This window comes from Helianthus annuus, chromosome 1 (genome assembly GCF_002127325.2).
Source record: "Helianthus annuus cultivar XRQ/B chromosome 1, HanXRQr2.0-SUNRISE, whole genome shotgun sequence".
NCBI lineage: Eukaryota > Viridiplantae > Streptophyta > Magnoliopsida > Asterales > Asteraceae > Helianthus > Helianthus annuus.
This window is the reverse complement of record NC_035433.2, coordinates 72,716,983-72,741,548: the sequence shown is the minus strand read 5'-3', so window position 1 is coordinate 72,741,548 and position 24,566 is coordinate 72,716,983. Positions and strand designations below refer to the sequence as shown.

The 24,566-nt window shown below is 37.8% G+C and overlaps 1 pseudogene; it reads right to left on the bottom strand.

Annotated features, from left to right (window-relative positions):
- Positions 1–2,185: 2,185 nt before the first annotated feature.
- On the bottom strand, positions 2,186–3,243 carry LOC110903967 (annotated as a pseudogene).
- Positions 3,244–24,566: the final 21,323 nt, after the last annotated feature.

Below are 24,566 nucleotides of genomic sequence, written 5' to 3'. Positions count from 1 at the left end.
CTCTGTTTCATATAAACAGGAACTTACAGTGCATTGTTGGTCCACCCAAGCATTCCTTATGTTTCTTCTACTATCTCTTCGAAATATATTTTGTTGTTTGCATTCGTGTTCTTATCACTGCGAAGTGTTGAAATGTCATCATACTCGGACGTCAACTATGTCTTTTGGGCAATATTCTAGCGACGCATGGGTGCCCGAAAATGTTCCGGTAACAGATATTAGCTTAACTGTTTTAATTACTTGTTTTAGTTAATTATTTACTAATGATGATACCGTTTTTTGGAGGAGTCTGGCGTTTCCGATTCTAACGAGCAAGAGGAGGTTGTGTCTAGTGTACAAGGAAAACAAAACAGATCGTTTCTAGATTTGAACACTCGAGTGGGTAAAGGAATGAAATAGGTAAATTCAAAACTTTAGAAAAACTCGAGTGGGTGAAAATGATATTTTACAAAGTTCTTAAACACAACAGCAATTTAGTTGTTCGAAAAGGAAATTAGCGAAAGAAAAATTAGTTAAATATGTAAGATTAATTTAATTTAAATAAAAATTGCAATTTTCAAAAGTTGAAGGGATTTTAAAATGAAGTAACAGTGTAGAGTTAATTTAAGTAAAAAATTGCAATTTTCAAAAGTTGAAGGGATTGTAAAATAAAGTAATAGTGTAGACTTAAAACTGTAATTTTCAAAAGTTGAGGGTTGTATTGTAGGTTGGAAAAAAAATGGACCATTTTTATAAATGCCACAAATTGAGAGGTTGCAAAGTGAACTAATAGTATAAAGGGTCATAATTACTATTATCAAAAGTTTTGGGGTTATAAAAAGCAAGGGACTAAAAGTGCTTTTTATCATGTTTTTGGAGGTGGTCGGTGGAATTTCCATGGACTTTTGGTTTTAAGATAGTATGAAATGAAATTTAAAGAACATTTTTTATATAGCATGTATTATAAATGTAGATGTCGGTTATTGTACAAATTGTCTTAACGTATACTACGTACGAGATACAGTATCAACATTTGATTTTTTTAACATGCGATTTTTTTTGAACATGCGATTTTGATTTTTTTAACATGCGATATTTTTTTTTTATTTTCTTTAACATGCGAATTTATTTTTTTTAAACATGCGAACTTTTTTTATAACATGTGATATTTGGTTTACAACATGCGATTTTCACTTTTTGGTAACATATCGTGCGATTTTGGCTTCACGTACGCAACGTACGCTAAGGCATATTGTACGATATACTATTTCTATAAATGTATATGTATGATCGATGAGAATTTATAAATTTAAAGAAGTAACACTTATTTGAGTTTGGCAAATCAAATTGGACGTTTCCACAAACATTAAATCCTAACCGATACATATGATTAATGGTAATTATGAGGTGTTAATCTGATGTTAATGTATATAGATTAAAAGTTGACAAGTACTAAAACAAAATTAGAAATATGAATTCATGATGAAATTAAAATAAGTTTAATATTGATTTATCATTAAAGTAGATTTGATTTTGAACAGATGGATGAGTTGAACAAAACTATTCACTTATCAATCTAGGATGGTTTAATCGTCTCAAAGACAAATGATCAATGGTGTAATAGTGAACACACACAAACAAAACTATTCATTTATCAACATATCAAGATAGCATACTAAACTTGATGGTTGTAGGTCGAGTAGTGGCTTAAACGTGCAAGGCGTGTAAAGCGATATACTTCCTCTCTCTCTCTCTCTCTCACTATCTCTCTCTAATTTGTTTGATTCCCTTATGTGCCTAAAGAGACATACACGCTAAAGGGGTTCGCTAGGCGGTATTAATTAAGGCGTGTAACACGATATCCTTCTCTAAAAGATTGAGAGTTCGAGTTTTTTTAGTAAACATTGATGGGCATAATTAGAAGTATAATTATAGTCGTAAATAAACACATAGAAATTGTCACGTACCAGAAAACAAATTAAAATTGCCAAAACATTACATTTACGTGCAATCAATTTTTATAACAAAACACACCCTAAGCATACAAGAAATTTGATCCTAAAGCTTAATGTCAACTGAACATCTTTAATATTGATTAACCAGATCAAATCCAAATATCCAATAAAAGCGAAAACCCTAAAGAAAGTTAACCTCAATTTCACATAAGTTCATGGTATTTTGATTGTATTCTAGCTTCATACTTCTTTTACTTCAAAAACACAAATGGATTTAACCGGAGCTTGCAAATCGGATCTTCACTTGGATCCACTCTTTCTGACCCATTCGCACAACTTCTAAAGCTTCTTGTCCCCTTCAACAGCTCTCGTTGCCTTGCGATTCTGAACACGAGTGGTACGGAATTAAGAATGTTACAACATGTGTCTTCAAGGCGGACGGTTGGAGGCACGCGGTAACAGCCGTGAAAAAAAGGATGCTGAAGAGCTTGCATGGCTGTGGGCCTTTCACAAGGACACCATGAAAGAAGTGATGCAATAAGATTAACCGCATCAGAGCTTGCATTCGGCAATAGTTCAGAAAACCGCACACCAGGAAAATCAGGAAACTGATAGCTTATGTTTTCAGCAAGATCAAGTCCTGAGAACCACGTACTTTCAGTTGGGGTGCCTAACACTCGACAGATTTTATGCATTACATCTGCTTCAGAAGAACCTTGAAACAATGGTTGGTTGGTAAATAACTCAGCCATGATTGCACCAGCAGCCCACATATCAACCGAAGAATTGTAAAATGACGAGCGTAGAAACACCTCCGGAGCACGATACCATAACGTTGTAACATTTTGAGTGTATGGCGGTTTACCATTCGTCTCGCGGGCCATACCAAGATCGCCGATCTTTACCGTATTCTTGGATACAAGAAGGTTCCCAGGTTTGAGGTCACGGTGAAAGTAGCCTTTCTTGTGCATGTGTGCAAGACCTTGAAAGATTTGGAAGCTCAAGTTTCTAATTTCGGTTTCGGAGAACGGCTTCATTCTTGCAACCATATGCTTGTGGAGATCGCATTCCATGCATTCGAATATCAAGAATAGTGTGTTGTTTTCTCGTATGACCTCCTTAAGTTTTACGATATTCGGATGATTGGCCATCTTGATGAGTGATTTGACTTCTATCAAGTTCATGCACTCTTCCGCTGTGTGATATTTTTCGAGGAGTTTCTTGATCGCAACAACCTCTCCGGTCTGCTTATTCATGGCTTTCCATACGACCCACGTCCAATTTCCATGATTCTTTCATATTTCTCCATAGCGTATAGACTGTAGTGTAGTGAGTTTCGAATGAAGTAGTATGTTGAATATGAGATTAGGGTATGTTACTTATTTATACGGTTTAATATATCATCTTATGCATGGAATGTCGGTGCTTAGAAGTTCTATTGTTCTTATAGTTGTAACTGAAAAATATTATTGTTTAATTAATACAAGTTCTTTCAATTTAATACGGGATAAGTATATCCACACAATTCAAATTTGCAAATCTGAGTTTTAAAAATATACACGTAGGTGGAGATATGGACCATTATGATGCGACGAATATTAATATTACATACGAAGTAGAGTCGCTTGATATTTCTTTTTCTTTGCATTTGTCAATATATTATTCAAATTTAAGGAACCCTACTTCCACTTGTTTGTTAAAGAAAATAAATAATTTGATTTTTAAAAAGTGATATTGGATTTAAATAACCCTAACATTTATCAATTGACCGATAACACTTTCAACTTTCGATTTGTATAAAACCACTCCCAACTTTTAACTTATTTTTTGATATCACTACCTAATTAATCCAAGACTAACCCAGGTTACTACATCAGCTTTCATATCACCAAACCAGTGTCACATCAGCTGGCACATCATTAAAAAAAGTCAAAATACAAATGTAATATTATTATCTATAATAGATTGACTACTTATCTACAGTAGCTTGACCCACCTATTTATCGAAAATCACTTCCTTAACTTTCAGTATTAACAAAACCCCTTCAACTTTTTAATAACCTCGTAAAATGTCTTTTAACTCTCTCGACTTTTACGTGCTTATTTAAATATATATATATATATATATATGTGTGTGTGTGTGTGTGTCGGTATAAACTCAAGTTGGTTTACGTTTTGACGTAATTGTTTTTCAAAAATGAGTCACAACAAATATAATACGATTTCGTGCTTATTTTTATGTACGTATTCAGTTGATGTACGTTTTGACGTAAATTTTGGGTCAAATATAACACGTTTTCTCTAGACGGTATACATGTCAAATATACTAGGTTTTTGTGCTTAATTTTATTGATGTTTTCAGTTAGTCTATGTTTTTACGTTCATGTACATGTCAGTATAATTTCAAGTTGGTTTATGTTTTGATGTAATGACATTTTCACCACCTTGAGTTGTACATGCTTATTTTTATGTACATATTGGTATAAATTCAATTTGGTTTACATTTCAACGTAATTTCTTCAAAAAATGACTCATGTCAAATATAATATATTTTTTTTGCTTATTTTATGGACAATTTCAATCAGCCTACGTTTTAATCCATAAACAATTGCAAAAAAAAAAAAAAATTACTACGCTAATCACGTTAGAAAAAAATGACCCTGCAATGCACGGAATCAATTCTAGTTATAGTAATTTAGTCTTCACTATAATTTTGTAAGTGGAGGAAATAGATGATAGAAGAGAGAAAACCATGACTTCTTAGTCTTCACTGTTATTTTTAGGAAAAACTATGAGAAAAGACGTAATTGGCTAAAATTTTTCAAAAATACACAATTTTTCGGCTTATAAAACTAAACAAGCCAATCAACCGTTTACTAGCCGGCCATTAGCCGAACACGTAACCGTTGAGTTTAGCTCTGCAATTTGGGGTTTCTTAGAGATGGGTCCACCAACATCTTTTAGCAGATAGGTCAGTCGATTAGCCAACAAAACTTAGCCGACACATGGCCTAATGGCTTAGTTTCCGGCTACAAAACCTCTATTTACGGCTGAGCCGGAAGTGCTGGTTCTATTTTGCTAGGCTTGGCTCACCCATGGGTAATGGCTCACCAACTGTTGGTGCACTGAATGTCTGTTTACTACGACTTAATCGAGTCTTAGGTCTAGATAGGTTAGATTGGAGTTTGGAATTGATAAGTGGTTTTTAGATTGTAATTCCGCTCGAAATGACAAGAAGTCATTTCAAGCGAAATCAGGATTTAGTGTAATTCCGCTCCAGATAGGTAAGTTGTGATTCCGCTCCAATAGGTACTTAGCTGATTCCGCTCGAGTGAACACATCATGGGGTCCCGCTTGAACAGTTTCAAGCGGAATCAGACATACTATAAATATGTGTGTTGCGTTGTCATTCGTAACAGTTGGAGCGGAATCAGGTCATGTGCTAGGTGTCGAATTGCTGTCAAAATTTACTCAGAAAGCGTTAATAGAAAAGGAATTAAAAGGATAAAGCTGTTGTGACTTTGATTACTTTGATTCCGCCTCTGTATTCAAAGATGAACTGCGTTTACTGACTATTTAGGGTCGCACACGGTCCAACAAGTGGTATCAGAGCTCAGGACGAGGAGTTCATACCATAGCAGCTTGATTCTACTGGATTTTCTCATTTCTACTCACTTCTTCTCATACTTTGCTGATTTGAACAAGTTCCAACGGTTGAAATGGCCTGATTTTCAAATATATTGTGTCAAACATAGTGTTAACAAACCCTACAAAGAATCAGGTTAAAATTCAGATTAAAAATGGTAAAAATGGCCTAAAAACTTGATTCCGCTCGAAAAGTTCTTCGCAGGTTTCGCTTGAAAAATCTAATTTCGCTCGAAAATCATCTGGTCATTTGAAGCGAAATAGCATAAATTTCAGATTTCGCTTGAGTTTGCTTGTTGATTTCGCTCGAAATCAGAACAAATCAGATTCCGCTCAAAAGTTATTTTCTGATTTTGCTCGAATTAAGACAAATTCTTATTTCGCTTGAAATTTGTAATCTGATTCCGCTCGAAATCAGATTTCATCCATATTCCGCTTGAAATCAGATTAAATCTGATTTCGCTTGAACATATTTTGTTGATTTCGCTCGAAAGCTGATTTCGCTTGAAATTAGCTGTTTCTCAAAATTACGAAAAATTTTCTAAGTGTTTGCTGATTTTTCAGGTACGTGGAAGATGGATGATATGTTCATGAACCTGTTTAGCGATATGTATGCTTTTGCTGGAAATTCTGGAGACGATACTTCTTCTAGCAACACCAATGAGAACACGCCAAATACAAAGAAAAAGTTATCGGATGCTTTGGAAGTTGAAAACGCATTTGGAACATATAACAAACCCCGAAGTTGATGGCTATCGAAGAATACAGTCGGTGGGCCAAGAAGTTTGAAGATTGGTTGAGGGCCTTTGCTTTTCCCAGCTGGAAGAGTCTAAAAAATGGATACAATGATGGAGGCAAAAGTGGCAAAAGCTTAACATCATCTGAAGAAATCGATGCATTTATCGCTGAGCAAAAATGCATTGCACTGCTATTTCAGTCTGTTCGAGAAGATATAATATCTTTGATCGAGTACAACAGTTCTAAAGATCTCTGGAAAAAGTTAGAAACCAAATGTTTAGGAAGTACAGAAATAGTGAAAAACAAAAAGAAACTACTTAGAAAAGAGTTGGATTTGTTTGGGTGTTTAAAGAATGAATCAGTTTGTAAAATGATTGAGAGGTTTGGGCACCTGAAGCTGGAACTGGCGAGACATGAAATTTTCTATACTCAAGATGAGCTAGTCGACAAATTGTTTGATTCGTTGCCAGATGAGATGGATTGGCAATATTATACGTTGATGCTGAAGAATACTATCAAGCCGCCAGAAGTGTTGACAGTAGACTTGCTGATTGAGAGACTAGAGAGTCACGAGTTAGAATTAAAGAAGACACACAAAATCAATCATTCGTCTTATCAGCAGAACTTGGATTTGTATTATCCAAAGAGCATGATGCCAAAGAGTACATCTCCCAAGACAGCTTTTTCTACTGAGAGCTCCAACACTTCAAACAAAGAAAGTCAAAGTAGTGGATTTCACAGTGGATCTTCATCATCTGCAAACCAGTCTGATGCAAAGAATTTATTTCAATGCAACATTGCTATAGACTTAAAGAACGCTCAAAATTTCAGCGAGGAGTCGGCAAAGCAACAAATGGTTTTCCTAGCGTCTGTGTTAGAATCGTATGAAAGTCTTGTAGCTGGCAAGATAGGCAACACCAACCTGACAAAGGAAGACTACGATCAAATAAATCCTGAGGAGATGGAACTGATCGACATAAGGTGGTGTATGGCCAGTGCAGTTCGTCGAGCACAACGTTTCATGGAGATAACTGGGAGAAAGTCTATTGGTGGACCTTCTACCAAGTTAGGCTTTGACAAGTCTAAAGTGATGTGCTTTAAGTGCAAACAAAAAGGCCACTTTAAGCGTGAATGCCGAAATGCGTATGCTGATGAATCTAAGAACCCGTTCAGAGAAGATTACTATAAGAAAGCGATTATCATCAGAATAAATCAGAGCCACCTAGATTGAAGCAGCTTGAAGAGAACAAAGAGAAGTCTAGAGCTCTTGCTGTAATTCACGACGATGAAGGTTAAGACTGGAGTGAGTTGTTACCTGAGGAGGATGCGGTTGGATATGCATTCATGGCAAAATCTAAACTTGTTCCTTGGAAAGACAACAGAACTGAAGAACAGAAGTATGGTCACAGAAAGCTGTTAGCTCAGAACAGAATGATCAGAATATCTAGTATCTATTGTGAAGCAAAAAGAGCAAATAGATGGGATCCAGACAGAGAATGTTATCTTGACCCGCAGAGAAACATTTCTATTGATCATAACACTCTTGATATGGAAACCATAATCAAAGAGTTGAAAGAAGAAGATGATTATTGGCAGAGGAAATGGTGGGGAAGCGGAGAAGAGAAAGAGAAAGAAGAGAAGGAGAAAGAAGAAAAAGAGAAATCAAAGAAAATTGACAATGGAATCATTGACACGACACAGGAGTTGAATGCTGAAAACATGGGAAAGATGGCCGACAAGGTGCTGGCTGCTAAGGCACTTGAGGTAGATTCTAAATCCGTCTCTGAGTCTAAAAGCCAGGTCAGTTCAAACGCGTCACCGACTGAGTCAGGTAAGAAAGCCAATGGTGATGTTGACTGCAAAAATTCCATCAAGGAATGCAAAGTTTGTAGCACAGTCACTTATCTCAATGGTAAGAAGGTTGATGATCTGACTACTAGAGTCAGAAGTGTTGAGGATCAAATCCTTGATCGAGATAAAATGGTGAAAGCTTCAACTGAATGGTTAAAAGAATTAACTAACAAAATTGAAAATGATAAAATTGACCATGAAAAGGTTAGGAAAGAAAATGAAAGGTTAGTTCTTGAAAATCGTCAGATCACTGAAAATTTTGAGAAGCTTAAACGCACAATGAAAGATAATGATGACAGAAATGGTAAAACTTATAAAGAAAATGTTCATCTGTCGACAGTGCTTCGGTTAAAAGAAGAATTAATCAATCAACAATTGGATGAAATCGCAAAGTTGAAACTTAAAGTTCAAGAAGCTGAAATTGAAAATGAGCGAATTCAGTTGAAGCTTAAGAGTTACAACTCCGCAAGCTTTGTTTTGCAACACATTGTTCCCAAACCCATCGGGAAAAACAAAGCAGGCGAAGATGTGTACTCTGATGGAACCGGGGTGGGTTTTCATCAAGTTCCACCACCAGTTCTTGACAATTATTCGAAAAAGCAATCTGGGTTAGTTGAAATTGAAGAAGAGAATGAAGTTAAACTTCCTGATTCAATTGATGTTACATTTTCTTTTTCATCATCTGATGATAGTGTTCAGACAGAGATTGTTAAAAGCACAGCTGAAAGTATTTTGATGTCTGAAAGTGATACAGCTGAAGATGATGAATGTTTCTTGGACAAATACATTCCGAAACAATAGTCCAAAAACAACTTAAATGATGAACCTACTCTTGTCATGTACAAGATGTCGGGATCTGATAAGTTGTATTCGGATTCTGAGTTTCCCATTGAGAATGTTAATGTGAACAAGTTAACAAATGTTTTCAAATTGGTTGAAGTTGAGTTGTCAGAAGTGAACAGTTTGAGTCAAACAAAGAGAGAAATGATTTTTGAAAAAGATATAAGAAACCTGTTGTTCCACCGCGTTTTTATAACAACAACCGAAACAATTGGTCGGGTGGTTATCAGGGTGGTAAGAATTATCAGAAAAGAAATGTTCAAAACAAAAAGTTTGTTGAAAAGAAAATGTTTGTGAATATTCGAGTTCATTGTCTGATGAAGAGAAAAAGATATTTTCGAAATCGAATGAAGAGTTCTTTGAAAAGAAAGCTTTACAACCTCAGTCTGAAGGCATAAGTCGGGTAGTTGACACTCGAACATGCTTCAGATGCAATCAAGTTGGGCATATTGCACGAAAGTGTACCAACGTGATGTCACGGCCCTCGGCCCCGGTTTGACCCGGTCCAGAGCCGTGAGGCAGGAAATCCCGTGGTATTTAATTTAGGCGACAGCGGAAGTCTTTTAATACAGGATCATTTAATACTCAAATGCCCGTTTAGTTTATTACATAAACTTTTAGGGATAAAACCCTGTAATTTACAATAAGGTGATTTCCCGGGGAAAATCTTTATTTCTCAAAACATGTTTCTTTATTTATTTACATTGAGCCACTTTTCTAAGCTTGTAGTGCTTCACGGCACTTTTTCTTGGATCACAACAGATCACTTGAAACATGTTTGAAAAAGGTTTTGTCAGCAGAGAAATACTGAGTGAATCATTCATTTTAATTAAAATGACACGTTGTTATAATCTACAGTATTAAGAGAGATTACAATGTTTCCATATCAACCAACTACCCACAGAATTTGTCACTCGACCGGATCTGTGACTGTGGTCATATCACTGTTGGGTCCGTTCACCCACAAGTGACGTAAATCACTATTTAGGTCTGACTACCTAATAGTGTATATCATGTTTTAGGCTCGCTCACCAAAAATGATACAAACAGTAGAAATGTGCACAATACCCCACATACCGGCTGTAATTTGGTGATTACAAAGACTTAATCCCTGTAATTATAACTTTGGAAAATAATTTGGAGTATTGTAAAACAGTTGATAAAAAGAGAATGACTCACATTGCAGATTTAACGAGCAGAGTATAAGTCTACTGATTAGCCTTTTAACCTATTTTAAATAACAATGCACACACGAACGGGGTTAGTAACTAATTCAGCAATTACGTCAATTCACGAGATTAAACCCTCACAACGATTAACAAAGTGCAATACTTAACACTTCAGCGGATTCACAACGAATGACAGAGTATAGTCCGAATTCGAACAACACTCAAACATTCAAGTCGAAATCACGATGAATAACAAATTATAAACTCAATTAGAGCGGAACTTAAACAATCGTTGGATAGTTATAATCGATCGGACGTTGAATCGTAATAGCGATCGAGTTATTACCCTGTTTGTTGCAACAGCGTCCCGTGCAGTGTGTGTTTGTAGTAAACAGTTAATATCTCAACGTATACTATGAATTTCTACGTCGAATTAACACCTGAATTCAAGTCCCAAGGCCCCCTATATATACTGAAAATGTGAGCCGCCCGCAAGTCGCGTATCGCGGGGCAAGTCCCTATGGCCTAGGGTAGCCTTGTCGTGGGTATAGGCCTGCTGAGTTGCTGATTTGAATTTTCAGAATTTAGACAACGAGTTTTCGAAGATAATTATCAATCAGGGTTTACCCCCCTGAGTTTTAGGGGCCCTGATCCTGATTCCGATTGTTATGAAAATTTTGGGGTTAATGTAAAATTGCTTGGGTTTCTCAATTAGGGTTTCCTAAATAGATAATTAATATACTAAGTATTAATTTTAGTGAGAGTTGTTACATCCTCCCCACCTTAAGAAAATCTCGTCCTCGAGATTTACTGGAATAGATGAGGGTATTTTCGCTTCATTTCTGATTCCAGCTCCCAAGTGTATTCTGGTCCTCTCTTTGAATCCCATTTGACTTTGACTAGCACTAGTCGCTTGTGTTTGAGAAACTTGACTTTCTTGTCTTCTATTTGCAGTGGTTTCTCTACGAATTTTAACTTTTCTATTACCTCTACATCTTGAAGAGGTACTACCAGGGTTTCGTCTGATAAACATTTCTTGAGATTGGATACATGAAATACATCATGTACTCCAGATAGTTCTTCTGGTAGTTGTAAACGATAAGCAACTGGTCCTATTCGTTGTATTACTGGAAATGGTCCTACGTATCTTGGACTCAGTTTTCCTTTCTTACCAAATCGTACTACTCCTTTCCAAGGAGAGACTTTCAAAAGTACTTTATCTCCGACTTGAAACTCTAGTGGCTTACGACGATTGTCTGCATAGCTTTTCTGACGATCTCTAGCCGTCTTCAATCTTTCTTTGATTTGAGTTATCTTGTCTGTGGTTTCTTGTACAATTTCTGGACCTGATAATTGACTTTCTCCTATTTCTGCCCAACAAACTGGGGTTCTGCACTTGTGTCCATACAGTGCTTCGAATGGAGCAGCTTCGATGCTTGAATGATAACTTTTATTATAGGAGAATTCAATTAAGGGTAAGTGGCTATCCCAATTACCACCAAAATCAATTACACATGCTCGAAGCATGTCTTCCAGGGTTTGTATCGTCCTTTCACTTTGTCCATCTGTTTGTGGATGATATGCCGTACTTAAATTTAATCGGGTTCCCATTGCTTTCTAGAAACTAGTCCAAAAATGGGAAGTGAAACGACTATCCCTATCTGATACAATGGAGAGTGGAACTCCATGTAAGGACACAACTTCGTCTACGTACAACTTTGCTAACCTTTCCATGCTAAATGTTTCTTTCATAGGTAGGAAATGAGCTGATTTGGTTAATCGGTCCACAACTACCCAAATCGCATCATTACCTTTTCTGGTTATGGGTAACTTAGTAACAAAATCCATTGTTATGAGTTCCCATTTCCATACAGGCATTTCCAACTGTTGTAGTAGTCCTGAAGGTTTCTGGTGTTCGGCCTTAACTTGTGAACAAGTAAGACACTTCGATACATAACTAGCTATATCCTTTTTCATTCCTATCCACCAGAAATTGTTTCTTAAATTTTGGTACATCTTATTGTTTCCTGGATGTACAGTATACCTAGATTTATGAGCTTCTTCTAAAAACTTATTTCTTAATTCTCCTTGCTTAGGTACCCAAATTCTCTTCTTGTGGAATCTCCAAATTCCATCACTTCCTTGTTCCAGTTCCTTTATGTAACCTTTCATTCCTTCAGCATCGTCCTTGATTGCTGTTTCTTGAATTTTCTTCAATTGCTCCATTAAATCTATTTGTAGATTTAATCTAAGAGCACGGACTCGCTTTTGCTTTTCCTGATACTTACGAATTAAGGCATCTGTGACTACGTTCGCCTTTCCTTCGTGATATTGAATGTCACAGTCATAATCGCTTAGGATTTCCATCCATCTTCTTTGCCTCATATTTAACTCTTTTTGCCCAAATATGTACCTTAAACTTTTATGATCTGTATAAACAGTAAACTTACTTCCATACAGATAATGTCTCCAGATTTTAAGGGCAAAAATTATAGCTCCTAATTCTAAGTCATGAGTCGTATAATTTTCTTCGTGCTTTTTCAACTGTCGGGAGGCATACGCAATTACCTTTTTGCGCTGCATCAACACACATCCGAATCCTAACTTTGAAGCATCACAATATACTTCAAAATCTTCTGTTCCTTCGGGTAAGGCTAAAATTGGAGCATTCGTCAATCGGTGCTTTAAAATCTTAAAAGCTTCTTCTTGTCTATGTCCCCATTCAAACTTAGCGGCTTTACAGGTCATTTTAGTTAAAGGTACAACTATCTTAGAGAAATCCTTAATAAATCGTCTGTAGTATCCAGCTAAGCCTAGAAAACTTCTAATTTCCATAGTTGTTTGCGGGACCTTCCATTTGGTGATTGCTTCTATTTTAGCAGAATCTACGTGAATTCCTTCGTGATTCACCATGTGACCTAAAAATTGCACTTCCTGTAACCAAAATTCACACTTCGAGAATTTGGCATAAAGCTTTTCTTTTCTTAACAAAGCTAAGAGTGCATGTAGGTGCTCGCAATGTTCTTCCTGACTTTTGGAATAAATAAGTATATCGTCGATGAATACGATTACAAATTTATCCAAATATGGTTTACAGACCCGATTCATCATGTCCATAAATGCTGCTGGGGCATTTGTTAATCCAAAGGGCATGACTGTAAACTCATAATGGCCATACCTAGTTCTGAAAGCAGTTTTAGGTATGTCTTCTTCTTGTACTTTCAGCTGGTGATATCCGGAGCGCAAGTCTATTTTAGAAAAATACCTAGCGCCTTGAAGTTGATCAAAAAGATCGTCAATCCTAGGTAATGGGTATCGATTCTTAATTGTAACCTTATTTAGTTCCCTATAATCGATACACATTCTCATCGATCCATCTTTCTTTTTCACAAACAACACTGGTGCTCCCCAAGGGGATGAACTAGGTTGTATAAATCCTTTGCTTAGTAATTCATCTAACTGTTTCTTCAATTCTAGCATTTCGGTGGGTGCTAATCGATAAGGTGCCTTGGCTATCGGTGTAGTACCCGGAATTAGATGAATTCTAAACTCTACTTCTCTATCAGGTGGTAACCCAGGTAATTCTTCCGGAAAGACGTCTGGGTATTCTGAGACTATAGGGATGTCCTGGAGTTCCTTACTTTTAGTGTTAATGATTACAGAAATCATATATACCATTTCTTGTTTTCTTGAATAACTAGCCAACTTCATTACTGAAATGAATTTCAGTGGCTTTCGAGGTTTATCTCCTGTAATTAAAATTACCTCTCCTGTGGGAGTACGGATTTCTACGGAATTCTTATCACAAAGGATTCGAGCATGGTTGGCTATTAACCAATCCATTCCTAATACCACATCGAATCCGGCTAATTTCATAGGTAACAGGTTTGCAGAAAATTTATGGCCTAAAAGTTCTATCTTTCCTTCCTGCAATACCTTATTTATGTTAACAGAATTCCCATCTGCCGTTTCGACTGTAAAAATCTGCCTAAGGGTGGTTAAGGGTAAGTTAAGAGCTTGGCAGAATGAAGTATTGATGAAACTTTGGTTTGCACCAGAGTCAAATAATACTTTTGCATAAACGTTATGAACTAAGAATGTACCGGCTATCACATCTGGAATGAGTTCTGCTTCCTGGGTAGTCAGCTGGAATGCTCTAGCATTCTTCTTGGTAGCTCCGTCGGCCGTCTTAGTTTTATTATCGGCTGGTTTTGCTAGCTTAGGGCATTTTGTTTGAAAATGTCCACGTTCTCCATAGTTGTAGCAAATTATTGTTTTCCTTCTACATTCTTCTTCCCGGTGTCCTATAGCTTTGCAAAAGTTACAGGTCACATTACATCTTCCAAAGTGATTCTTTCTACAATTTCTGCAAAAAGGCGGATTTGCAGCTTGCCTCGTTCCTCTCTTCTTGAATTTATTGCTATTATTGCCCACCCGAAATCCTTGGGTAATCTTTTGGGCCAATTCCTTCTTTCGATCTTCTTCTCTTGCACGTACCAGCTCATCAGTTAGGGTATTAGCTAATTCCACAGCATCGTCAATAGTGCGAGGTCTCGCAGCTTTAACGATGTTACGGATTTCACTAATTAATCCCCAAATGTAGCGGGAAATGAGTACCGGTTCTGGCGAAGCCAGTGTTGGTACGACTCTAGCATATTCGAAGAAAGTCGAAGTATAACCACGACAATCTACACCCATCATACGATGATTTAGGAACTTATTTGTCATTTGTTCCTTTTCATATTCAGGACAATACTTTCTTTCTACAAGATTCTTAAAGTCTTCCCATTTCATAGCATAGGCCATCCTTCTTCCTTTTGCTTGTAATACAGTGTTCCACCACTCTAGTGCCCCTTCTTTGAATAGATCTGAAGCATACATCACCTGATCTTCTTCGGCACACTTACTTATTGCAATTACTACTTCGGTTTTCTCTAACCAACGCAGTACTGCAGTTGCTCCTTCGTTGCCTGCAAATTCAGCAGGTTTGCAAGCAAGAAATTCTTTGAAAGTGCAACCAGGTGTTGCGGCTTTCATTTTCTTAGGAGGTGGAGCCTGTTGTGGATTATTATCGTCATGATTGCGGCCTCCATTTAGACTATGACTAAAATTGTCTTCCTGGGTACGTTTGCTAGGAATGATTTGCTGTGGTTCAACAGGTTTCTGAGCAGCAGCCATGATTGCAGGAATAGCATTAGCTATACCTTGAGTGATGATATTTTCAATATCTTGTCTAGTCATGTATTGGTTTTCCTGATTTTTCTCAGATTGATTCCATTCATTAACTGGTTCATTACTAGCGTTTTCCATCTGATAAGTATTATAGATATAACTATTAGTATCAAATGATTGTAACTAAAACAATGGCAAGTAGTCACAAAAATCTTTTTCACATCACACATATATATTTATAGTCAAAATTGTCGATGTTTCGACTTCTATTTTGTTTTATGGATTATATATGCATCCATACACACTACTTATCTTACAATGTTTTATTTCCCATTTTACAGAGTTATATTTTTCTACTACTGTTATTATACAGACATTCTTCCCAACCCCACTATTCTTTGGTCAACTGGTAGTTTAGTAACGATGCTCCCTTTCGTCGTATTTCCAGGAGATTTGTTCCCCCATTTCCCGGATCCTATTCCCTGTACCTATCAGTTCTTCATCGAACTGGCGAAGTTCGGCTAAGTTTTCGTTGCTCATTGGAGGATTAGGGATAGGTTCTGGATCAAACTGTGGGAGGAAGGAATATGGACTGTTAATCATATTTTGGAATTGCCAGTCATTTGTCCACCATTCTTCCATTTGGCCTAAAGGTCGCGTGTGGATTAGTGGGTCTGGAATAGTTGGTTCTAAGTTTATTGGGAGTTGGGCTGTGGCAGGGTAAGAGTAGAGATTATTGTTGACAGGTTCTATGATATCACAATTTGACAGTAGACGGTCTATTTCGTCTTGAAATGTGATCTCCTCAGGTTGTTTAGAGCTCTCTCCGATCTCGATTCCCTTTTGCTTAATATCTTCCCTTATTTCGATTTCTATTGGTTTGGAACTCTCTCCGGTCTCTATTTCTTTTCCTTTGCTCACAGGGTTTTCTATTTTAGGAAGTTTCCTAGTGGCTGGCTTTCTCCTGCGCACTTTCCTCCATCCTACATATCTTCTTTTCTTTTTAGGTTTTGCTTTTTCCAGCGGTGGAGCTTGGAATTCCAGAGGTTCCTCTATGTCAGCAATATAACCAGTAAAGTCGTGGGAGACTTCAATTGGTACTGGGTAGAGGTTGAGATTCTGAAATGCTTCTGATATCTCATTCATGCTGGATAGCATATATGCAAAATGCACAAAAATGCTAAGTTAAAACTTTGGAACAAAGTTTTACAAATAAACATTAAAGTTTTATTGCATACTATTTTGTACAAAAGACAACAAGAAAGAGAACACACTAGGATTTATTTATTTGCTAGGTAGGAATTTTTCTACTAGGCTGGCTTATTGACAATTTAGAGGTTTGCATTTTCTGCTACGGTAGCTAGCATATAAAGATTTGCCCATTTTTCATCTAATTTGTCTTCCCAAGGTGGGCTATTGCCTAATTCCTGGATTTCTGGATTAAACCTCACTCTCTTGGCTTGGGTTTTCTTTTTCTCCTGGCCCTTTCTAAGAATTGAATTTCTTTTCTCTGGGGTAAGAGGATTTTCATAATTTGCCTTACGGACAAAAATCCCTTCTTCCCGATCTGCTGGGTATTTGGAGGAGGTTCCGTTTTCTGTGGGTGCAGTATCTAATTTGTGGTAGATAGCAGAAAGCTTTTGTTTACCCATACTGTAACTTAACAATTAATCAGTTAATAAAACATATTTTCACAGAATGGCAATTAGAATTCCTAAGTATTTCTCAATTACTTTAATAGGCTTAAATCAGTAGTAAGCTTATATCAGTGGCTCTGATACCACCTTTTCCTGTCACGGCCCTCGGCCCCGGTTTGACCCGGTCCAGAGCCGTGAGGCAGGAAATCCCGTGGTATTTAATTTAGGCGACAGCGGAAGTCTTTTAATACAGGATCATTTAATACTCAAATGCCCGTTTAGTTTATTACATAAACTTTTAGGGATAAAACCCTGTAATTTACAATAAGGTGATTTCCCGAGGAAAATCTTTATTTCTCAAAACATGTTTCTTTATTTATTTACATTGAGCCACTTTTCTAAGCTTGTAGTGCTTCACGGCACTTTTTCTTGGATCACAACAGATCACCTGAAACATGTTTGAAAAAGGTTTTGTCAGCAGAGAAATACTGAGTGAATCATTCATTTTAATTAAAATGACACGTTGTTATAATCTACAGTATTAAGAGTGATTACAATGTTTCCATATCAACCAATTACCCACAGTATTTGTCACTCGACCGGATCTGTGACTGTGGTCATATCATTGTTGGGTCCGTTCACCCACAAGTGACGTAAATCACTATTTAGGTCCGACTACCTAATAGTGTATATCATGATTTAGGCTCGCTCACCTAAAATGATACAAACAGTAGTAATGGGCACAATACCCCACATACCGGCTGTAATTTGGTGATTACAAAGACTTAATCCCTGTAATTATAACTTTGGAAAATAATTTGGAGTATTGTAAAACAGTTGATAAAAAGAGAATGACTCACATTGCAGATTTAACGAGCAGAGTATAAGCCTACTAATTAGCCTTTTAACCTATTTTAAATAACAATGCACACACGAACGGGGTTAGTAACTAATTCAGCAGTTACGTTAATTCATGAGATTAAACCCTCACAACGATTAACAAAGTGCAATACTTAACAGTTCAGCGGATTCACAACGCATGACAGAGTATAGTCCGAATTCGAACAGCACTCAAACATTCAAGTCGAAATCACGATGAATAACAAAGTATAAACTCAATTAGAGCGGCACTTAAACAATCGTTGGATAGTTATAATCGATCGGACGTTGAATCGTAATAGCGATCGAGTTATTACCCTGTTTGTTGCAGCAGCGTCCCGTGCAGTGTGTGTTTCTAGGAAACAGTTAATATCTCAACGTATACTATGAATTTCTACGTCGAATTAACACCTGAATTCAAGTCCCAAGGCCCCCTATATATATTGAAAATGTGAGCCGCCCGCGAGTCGCGTATCGCGGGGCAAGTCCCTATGGCCTAGGGTAGCCTTGTCGTGGGTATAGGCCTGCTGAGTTGCTGATTTGAATTTTCAGAATTTAGACAACGAGTTTTCGAAGATAATTACCAATCAGGGTTTACCCCCCTGAGTTTTAGGGGCCCTGATCCTGATTCCGATTGTTATGAAAATTTAAGGGTTAATGTAAAATTGCTTGGGTTTCTCAATTAGGGTTTCCTAAATAGATAATTAATATACTAAGTATTAATTTTAGTGAGAGTTGTTACACATGAAGTCTAAGACTGAAGTTGTAAAGACTCAAAAGAAGAAAGATGATGTGAAGGGAAAAGCACCAATGATTGTTGAGAAAAAGGTTTTGAAAAACCAAATCACCAAGATCAAAACTGAACCCGTAAAGAATATGGTAACTAAAAATGAAAAATTTTACAAACGGGTTGCGTCATCTCAATAAATTTGGAAGCCTAAAGCAGAGAAACAAACTTCAACTTCACAAGTGAAAAAGGTGGTGAATTCAGTTCCAATTGTGGATGATACAAACTTTCCACCACTTCAAGCTAAAAATTTTAAGAAACAAAATGGGAAAGCTAAAGACAACAAGGTAACACCCAAGGCTGGTCAGGCTTGGGTGGATATATTCTTTGTTGAATGAATACCTGACTTGCCGGAGCTTCCTTGATCGCGGAGCATGAATCGGCATCTTTATTGAAATGTTTTTAAATCAATTTGTGATATGTGCAGGAACTTCCGAGATTAGTTTCACGTTGGATTATGGACAGTGGAGCTTCTCGACATATGACAGGGAAGACTGCATTGCTGTATGATGTGAGGAATTTCAATGGAGGATATGTTGGTTTCGCGGGTAATCAAGGTGGTAGGATTATTGGTGAAGGAACGTTATCCAATGGGATTGTGACGTTTGAAAGAGTTAACTACATTGCTGAGCTGGAGAATAATCTGCTGAGTATCTCGCAGATTTGTGGTATACCACTCACTTCACTGACAAAGAATGTTTGATCTTGAAGCCAGGATTTGTTATCCCTAAGGAATGGATTATCATGAGGGCACCAAGAATTAATGATCTGTACGTGTTGGATATGAGCGTAGCTACTACAACCACGGGTCAGGCTCATTGTTTTGTGTCTAGAGCAACTGAAAAAGAATCGAGATTGTGGCATAGGAAAATGGGTCACATTCACCTACGGAAGATGAATCACCTGGTTCATAACGATTTAGTGTTGGGTGTTCATGTGAAAGGTTTTCATCTGGAAGGGGAGTGCATTAGCTGTGTTAAAGGCAAACAGAAGAAAAAGTCACACCCTAAAAAGCAAGTCAATTCAGTCTCAAGACCCCTGGAGAGACTTCACATGGATTTATTCGGTCCTTTGAATGTCAAAAGTATTACAGGAGACTACTACTGTTTGGTCGTTACTGATGATTATTCTAGATTTTCGTGGGTATCATTCTTGAAGTCAAAAGATGAAACTTATGACAGTTTGATGGCGTTGTTCAAGAAGATTGAGAATTTGTACCAAAGGCGTATCAAAAGAATTCGAAGTGATAATGGTACTGAATTCAAGAACAACAAGTTGGAAGAATTTTGTGATGAAAGTGGTATATTGCATGAGTTTAGTGCTCTGTACACTCCGCAGCAGAATGGAGTCGCAGAACGCAAAAACCGGACACTAATCGAGACGGCTAGAACAATGCTCGCAGATTCAAAGTTACCGATAAATTTTTGGGCTAAAGCTGTTTCCGCCGCATGCTATACGCTCAACAGAGTTCTCACTGTTAAGAAGTTCAACAAAACATGCTTTGAGTTAATCAATAACCGCAAACCTAATTTGAAGTATCTTGAACCGTTCGGGTCACCCTGTACTGTTCTAGAGCCTTATGGAAAGTTTGGTCCGAAGTGCATTGAGGGAATATTTGTTGGTTATGCAAGTCCTATGCGACGTGTGTTCGTTCCAAGTGAGAAGCGGATTATTGAAGCTGCAAATGTTGAATGTCAAGGTTATACAATGCCGCCGCAGAATCCTGGAGATTCATGGCGTTATCATTATGACAAGTTGTGGGATTCGTTTGACATGAGGGAAGAATCAGAGGAAGAAGAAGATTTCTTTGATGAGTTGGATATTTTGCGAGAGTACGAGTCGCAGCAAAGGTTCCCAGCTAAGTATTCTAGACGACCACAGGAAACTTCAAATGACGATGAAGCAGGTCCAAGCAATGCTGGTGAACATGATGATGTCCAACAAAATGAAGTTGCTCAAGATAATCAGACGGTTCAAAATGATAATCAAGAATCTGAGAATATGCCGATATTTGATCGTGGTGATTCAGATTCTGAGGGGGAGCAGATTCAGGGTTCAAGTCAAACAAACCAAATTAGTGAACAAGGTGCAAATCAAAATGTTACTAATCTGGAAGGCGATGTAGATGTTCCAAGTGAAGTAATGCCACGAACTCTTTCATACCATCCAGAGGAGTTGATCATTGGAGAGTTGCAATCGGGCGTTCGCACGAGACGTAAAATTGACCAGGGCCTTACATGTTTTTATTCTACAGTAGCACCTTTACAAACTGATTTTTCATTAAGTTGTTTTATTTCGCAGATCGAACCGCGAACTTACAAAGAGGCGCTTACTGAAGATTCTTGGGTCAATGCGATGCAAGAAGAGTTTAGTCAGTTTGAAAAGTTGGGAGTGTGGAAGCTAGTGGATTTACCGGATGGTCACAGGAAAATCAATACAAAATGGGTATTTAAATGTAAGGGAGACTACAGAGGAGGAGTTGTACGGAACAAAGCTCGACTCGTTGTTCAGGGCTTTAGTCAACAGGAGGGAATTGATGTTACTGAAGTCAATGCTCCTGTGGCACGACTAGAAGCAATCAGAATTTTCCTGGCATTTGCATCTTGGAAGAACTTCAATGTATATCAGCTAGATGTAAAATCGGCGTTTCTTTATGGGAAGGTTAAAGAGGAGGTATATATCGGACAGCCACCGGGCTTTACCGATCCGATCCACTAGAACAAGGTCTACTTACTGGACAAAGCGCTGTATGGTTTACACCAGGCCCCGAGAGCTTGGTACGAGACTTTGTCTCAACACCTACTAGCCAACAGCTTCATTCGTGGAAAAGTGGATGCCACTCTCTTCACTAAAGAGGTCGACGGACATCTTCTGATAGTTCAAATTTACGTAGACGATATAATTTTTGGGTCAACGAATGAGAATCTGTGCAAAGATTTTGAACAAGTGATGAAGCAAAAATTCGAAATGTCATCAATGAGGGAGATGAAATTCTTTTTGGGACTGCAAGTTGAACAACTACCTGAGGGAATTTTCATTCACCAGACGAAGTACGTTCATGATATTCTGGAGAAATTTGGGATGTCAAGTTCTACTCCAGCTGCTACCCCTTTAGCAACAAATCATGGGATTCACCCAGAGCTCACCGGAGACAGGGCTGATGAGACGTTCTATCATTCCATGATCGGTTCATTGATGTACTTAACTGCTTCACGGCCTGATATCATGTACCCAACATGCCTCGCAGCAAGATATCAATCTAACCCTAGATCTTCGCACATGATTATTGTGAAGAGGATATTACGCTACCTGAAAGGAACTCCAACATTGGGGTTGTGGTATCCTAGAAAAGGCGACTTTACGCTCGAAGGGTATTCCGACTCAGATTTCGGATGCTGCAAAGTCAATGCAAAATCAATAACTGCAGGATGCCAGTTCTTTGGACCACGCTTGGTTACCTGGCAGTGTAAGAAACAAACGTCTGTGGCGTTATCCACATGTGAAGCGGAGTACGTGTCTGCTAGCAGTTGCTGCTCTCAGATCCTGTGGATACAACAACATATGCGCGATTACGGTTTGCAGTTTCTTGACACACCTCTTTTTGTTGATAACGAGGCCGCAATAAATATAACAAAGAACCAGTATATCACACTAAAACTAAACATATAGAAATTCGACATCACTTCATTCGAGATTGCTTCAAGAAGAAGTTGATTCGAATTGAGAAAATTGTTAGTGCATGCATCTGTCGACTTCGTCTTGTATCGAGTCTTAGTCTTAGAATGTTAGATTAGGGCACATTTTACGAGAAAATAGGAAAGTGTATATGTGATAGCTGCTGATTTCGCTTCTAAGGTTATGTGTGTGATTTCAGGCGAAATCAGACTAGCTGATTTCGCTCATATGGTCTGTCTGATTTCGCTTATATGGTCTGGTGTAGTCTGGAGTGAAATCTGGACTCTATATATAGGTATCATGAGCGAACTCACACAACGTGTTCTTGTTTACGGATACCGAGGTGCTGCCGGTTTTCCATTGGATTGTAAACGCTGTAATATTGTAGGATCGATATGACCACTCAAATGAGTCAATTTGAGTAATACACACTATTTGAGTGGCGGAAACACTCAAACAGAATAGAATCAGATAGAGAAGAGTAGAATCAGATAGTAAAGTGTAGATAACGGATGCAGATACTTTAATTACTTGCTTCTCATTCAATTTCACATGAAAATCCGGCAGAGTAACATTACACCACAGACCAGACCGTCTGAAATGAGAAACACACTTACCTATTTATAGGCATGGACCTTCCGTTTGAAGCTAACACATTAAGCCTCAAACGGTCACCTATCTAACCCTTCCGTTTGAAAGCAACACAACACATTTCAAACGGAACCCTTATAAAAACATCAAAACTATACATTTCAGACCCCTAAACTATACAAACTTGACATATTTAGACCCTAGACTTAAGACATAGGCTTTAGACATAATGCACTAACAAACTCCCCCTTGGATACAACCGCAGTATTCAGTCTTGGTCTTCGGGTCTTTAAACAGCTCTGAACGACTCTTCCCTTGGCTTCGGCTTCCTGCTAAGCGCAACCCTTATTCTTTCATTCTCTTTCTTCTTCGCTTTCTCTTCTTCAGCTTGCATTTTCAAAAACGCACCTTTCTTTTCTTCAAGCTTTTGACGTTCACATTTGGCTTTCCTTTTCATCTTCTCATCAAGCGACCACCAAGATGATTTCCATTTACTCTCAGAACTGATACCTTTCTGAAAGCAAATGGAAACAACACGTTGAAACTGCTGCGCTTGTTCTCTATCTGCTGGTTGATAGTGAATCTTGTTGATGAAAAGGCATTCTATATCTTTCGCAGAGCAATTTACAAGCCACATGGGATCATAAACATGTATATCTCGTATCTCCCCTCCTGCTCTGTAAGTGATTATAGCTTCGGTTGAAATGCAACTATAAACCCAACCAATGAAACCTTTATAAATGTCTTGTTCCATCTGAGGCATTGGAATTGTCTTCATTGTTCTCGGAGGCTTGACATTAAGAATAGTCTCTGTAACACCGGTATCTGGATCTATCCTCTGTACACACTTTGGATGATGTGGCTTCCATTTACGAAATTCTTTCAATGACTCATACTTGATGTAACCCCACATTGCAACATCATTCTTTCGAACTGGGTAATCCAAACATCTTACCTTCGGTAACTCATCTACATCCCACCAAGGTAATGACATAATGTCATATAAACGTTCAAAGTACTGAACTCCACACTCTCATCTGATCGCATAAGCATTTACTTGCGGTAAGTAACCCCAACTGATAATGTCACCGAGAGACACACTTCTATCACGCTGATAATACTTCAAGGGTCTCTTAAACTTTCTCTCGTGACTCTTTCTGAACCACTTCGACCTATCTTCCTTTTCCATATCTTTTTGAACACTATCAAAGTTCTTTTATTTCACTGCCTCAGTCACCTTTTGTCTCAATTCTTCTCTATTTCTTCAGCAAAGAACTCCATAAGTGTAGGAAACTTAGAAGTATCTTCAACTACATCCTCATCATCCGTCCAGTCTTCAATTTCAACTCTGTCGTACTTATCAGCCTCTTCAACATACTTATACGTGTATTCAGGCTGTTGATTGATATCAAAAGACTCCAACTCTTCTTCAAAGTCGAACTTGAACTCAGGATCCACAGTATGCATCATTTCTCTGTAAACATCTATACCCAAGATTAAATTTTCAGTATATTCAACGATCTGAGTTTTACTCGACTCCCCCTTTCCACTTGCTTCCCCTGATTCTTCATTTACCGAATCATTCATCAAATCATCAACCTTTTTCTCAGTGGAGGCTTCTGTAACTTTTAAACCTGTACCACCTGCA